This window comes from Alligator sinensis, unplaced genomic scaffold (assembly GCF_000455745.1).
Source record: "Alligator sinensis unplaced genomic scaffold, ASM45574v1 scaffold79_1, whole genome shotgun sequence".
Classification (NCBI taxonomy): Eukaryota; Metazoa; Chordata; order Crocodylia; family Alligatoridae; genus Alligator; species Alligator sinensis.
This window is the reverse complement of record NW_005842706.1, coordinates 422,608-427,003: the sequence shown is the minus strand read 5'-3', so window position 1 is coordinate 427,003 and position 4,396 is coordinate 422,608. Positions and strand designations below refer to the sequence as shown.

At 45.4% G+C, this 4,396-nt stretch overlaps 1 pseudogene; it reads right to left on the bottom strand.

Moving 5' to 3' along the window:
* Positions 1-4,062: 4,062 nt before the first annotated feature.
* LOC102370825 overlaps positions 4,063-4,396 on the bottom strand; it is a 1,880-nt pseudogene continuing 1,546 nt past the window's right edge.

Genomic DNA, 4,396 nt, shown 5'->3' with positions numbered 1-4,396 from the left:
CTTTCCCGCCGGCTTGATTTGCGGACGGATTAACTGGCTTGGGCCTCGCCAGCTGGAACAACCCACGTGGTTGTTCAGATGACCGGACCATCTGCGTTGCAACTACAGGCGGCATAATTAAACGTTTTTGCAACCATTAAACCTTGTCTGCCTCTCCATTCACCAGCCCGCCCTGACGAACGAGCAATTTCTAAATCACCTTGAGTCGGCTTTGGCCGTCCGAGACAGATACAAGTTTAAACATACTCTGGTTGAGGAAGGGCAAGAAAATGGAACTCTTTCTTGCTAGTCAAGAGCTGTAACCAATAGGTTTTTTTGGGCTTAAGGGTAGGAAAACTTTCCTCGTTTTTTCACAACTCTATTTGCCATAGGTAATATAGAATCTAAGGGTGTGTCTAGACGAGCATTTCCTTGGGGACAAACGGCAGTGCACATAGTTGTGCTGCTGCTATTTGTCTCTGGGAACACTCATGCATGCATACTTTGGCATGCAGCAAGTTGCCCCAGGTGCATTAGGAGAGGCTGAGGCCAGCACTGGGGTGGGCCCAAGCAGCCTTACCTGGGGTCAGGGGCCTTCCTGGGCCTCCAGCAGCAATCTAGTGTGCAGAGCCTGGCTGGCAGCTGAAGTGTGGTTCTGGCTAGTCAGGCTCTGGTTTCTGGCAGCGTCCATGGCTGCCATGTGCATGACCCCACTTTTTTCAGGGACAAGTTTTTTGACACCGGGATCTACTGATGTCAAAAAAGGCCACTGCACTGCAAATTAGCAGCATGGTGAACACCTGTATATGCAGTGTGTGCAGTTTTTTGGTGCCCAAGATGGGTCTCCAGCGATGCATATCGCATGTGTGTGCTCATCTGGACATACCCCTAGTGTGTAGGTCCTGAAAAGTACAGTTATATGTCTATGTAAGCATCACTTAGGGCCTTGTTAAACATTGAACTTTGAGCTGCTTGAATGTTGATCAGTGTTAGTGCTAGCGCAAGTTTGGAGCAATCGCACTTTAAGGCTAAACACGTTCTCTGACTGTCTTCCACATGCACAGCTGTGACTTGCCACCAGACAACTGGTGAGAAGGGGCCTGATTAAGAGCTACAGCTGTAAGTTACCATTACAGTGCTGGTGAGCCAGGACAAGCTTCTAGGTGGGGCGCATGAGAACAAGAGAGGTTGGTGGGGTGTGAAAACATGAAGTTGGGAGGTGGAGAGGTAATAGGATGGGGTTTGGTAATAAAATGAGAGGTAGAAAGGAAGAGGGGATGGGGGATAAAATGAAGCAAGTCATCCACTGAAGAATAAAATAGAAAAGAAAGAAAGAGAAGATATTAAAAAGAAATAATAAGGAAGTAAGTTAAGGAAGGTCTTCAGTGTTAATAAATTGGGGTGTGGGGGTGCTGGTCATGCTTCCCAAGGTGACTGGGAGGTGGGAATGCTGAGGGAAGGTGTTTTTGAGGGGAGCTACTGCCCCTGCCCTGGGAAGTAAGCCCCAGCTCATAGGGACCTGATCTGGCCCCCTACCTTGTTCCCCCTGCACCTCCCCTAGACCCCACTCCTGGACCTTCTCATACCCCATTACTGGTTAACTAGCATATGTTTTGAAGCCTGTTTGCATGGGGTTGCACCCCTGGGGTGAGAAGGTCTCATCACTGTGGGCAGGAATAGGGAGTTGGCTTGGTGCTAGAACCGCCCCCTGGGCAGTAGAGTTCAGGGCAGTGGAAAGTTTGTCCACACAGGACAGGAGAGTAGGGGAGGAGGCACTGCATCCTGGGATGTTGGAGGACTGCAACTTGGGTGGCTTATCTGTGAGGAGTGGGCAAACATTAATGGAATACAAGCTGGTTAACACAGATCAGAGAGAAAACTGCCCTGGAGTGATGCAATGTTTTTGTTTTATGTTGTTATAGTCTGTATTTCTGTCTTTCTACTTTTGCTGAGTCCTGATGTCTCCCTTTCCTATTCCTGTGTGGTACATCTTCACTTGAATGAATGATTGCTTGTATGTTGTTAACATTTGGTGCACACATGTGCTCTATGCTTTTTTTTTTACATGGAGATTATATAACATGTCTTCCATATTTCTTTATTCGTCTACTTATTTAACAAATCTAGGAAAAAATAGATGCATATTTAATTTATAATCTGCCTTTCATAGACAAATCAACTTTCTGAGTTGATCTGTCCTCTATTCAGACTTCAGCACTTCACTCATTTACACAGGTTGGTTAATCTTAGCCACTTCATCAGATAAGAACAGCTTCTCAAACAAGCAACAAGCATTGATCAGATCCTTCAAATGAGCTGATTATTAAGGCCTAGCCACAGGTGAAATTCACCCCTGTGAGTAAGGCTAGTTGTGAAAGAAGTTTAAGTAGAACATAAAAGATGAGATTTTCATCTGAATTTCCTGCTGCATTATGTTATAGGGGAGCACCTGTTCAAAACAGCATAAAAAGCCCAAGAGCCAGCTAAGAGGGGACTGCCTTAAAGCAGGCATAGTCGAGGATGACCATTAATCTGCCCTTTGAGGAACCTCTTCTGGTGCTAGGTGGAAGCTGTGCTGGGATCATGGATGGATGTGTTAAGGATGGGATAGCCTCATGCAGCACAGTGGAGATGCCCAGGCAGTGCTGGGATGTGTAGGGCAGCAAGGAGTAGCCAGGCCTTTCAGTGCCATCTAAATTTTGTCAGGGTTTTTTTTTCCAGCCTCCAGAGGAGATCAAGAAGTGTGAAAGTGGCTTCAGTCCTCTGTTCCATCCCCCAAGGGCATTAAGTGCACAGAACCCAGTACAGAGACTCAGCCTAGCAGCACGTGGACTCTGACTGGTTCCTCTGTTCATTTTATTGACCTAGTAAATAAAGAGTTGCAGGAGGAAGCTGATTTTGCAAGCTGGTGGTGGGATTTATTTGGGCGCTCGCTTCCTATTTAGAATGAGCAGATAGGCACCCAAATGCACTTGTTGGCTTTGAATATCAAAACCTAACCTGATCAAGGTGCCTTCAAAGGAAACTGATTTCTACATTGGTCCTTCACAAATAAGCGTAGGTGGATAATGACCTGTGATGGACCATATTCCCTGTTACTGTAAATCTGAGTGGTTCAGCTAACATCTATGGCATGTATCCCTGCCTGGTGTAAGTTGGTCTGACTTTTTCAAAATCATTGGGCCAGATCCAAACTGGTATAAACTGCCATGAATGAAGTCGCAATTGCTTACACCAAATGGGAACTGGGTGTCATCATTGTAATGATCCACTCATAGTACATGAGTACCAAAGTGCCATAGCCATACCTATTGTGCCAACCTACAAAATGCATTCCTTCCCCTATATAGCCTATAAGCTAAAGGCATGGTCCAGGACTGTTAAGCCCAATTCCTATATCATCTTGAACATATCCATGTGGTACTTGGGGATTTAAGTACAATCCTACTCCATTCTGCTCAAGAAACTAAAACACTGTGAACTGGTCAAATTTTAAAGCATTTTAAGCCATAAGCCTAAATTACAAAAATTAGCAAAGAGATGGAGAACCCACCTGCCTTTTCCTTTAACAAGTTTCCAGGGAATTGAGCAGTGGGGAAGAGATTTGCACTCAGTTGACAAAGTACATCTTAACCACCTTAGAGGTTGAAAAAGATTTGGGTCAGGTGTTTCAGCATGTGGCTGGACTTTGCCCTGCCTGATTTTTGAGCACCTGTCCTACGACTGTTGTTCCAAAGATAGACAATTCACAATAGGAAAGATGCTTCCCACCTTTGTCCATTGGTCTAGTGGTTAGAGCATTCACTTGTGAAGCAACAGACCTCAGTTCTAAGGCCATCTCTCATTTCCTATAGGGATACCTACACCCTGGGCTATAGAACAGGCATGGTAAAGGGAATCTCCACCTTTTATTCTTAAATCTGAGCAGAATTCATGGGTTAAGATTGTCTCATTGTGAGGTGAACCTGGATCTCCTGCTTCCTGGAAGTTTTCTAACCATTAGGTATTGGTTAGCTCTCCCTTCATGACCCATTCCTTACTCTTCTCTATCAAAGCACTGGGATACTATGTTCAACTTTGTATTTATCTGCCTGCTATCATTTTCTTTAGGGCATCTTTGACATCTTTGTTTCTTAGGCAGTAAATTATGGGGTTGAATAAAGGCACTACAACTGTGTAGAGTACAGACACTATTTTGTTGGAGTCAAAAGCAAGCATGGCCCTGGGCCGGGCGTAGGTGAAAAGTGTGGTAGAATAGAAGATGACTACCACAGCAAGGTGGGAGGCACAAGTGGAGAAGGCTTTCTGCCTCCCCTGAGCAGTGGGGATCTGTGCTACTGCAGCTGCTATGCACAAGTAGGAGGCCACTACCACAAGCAGTGGCATGAGGATCATTATCAAGGCAAGTATAAAGTCC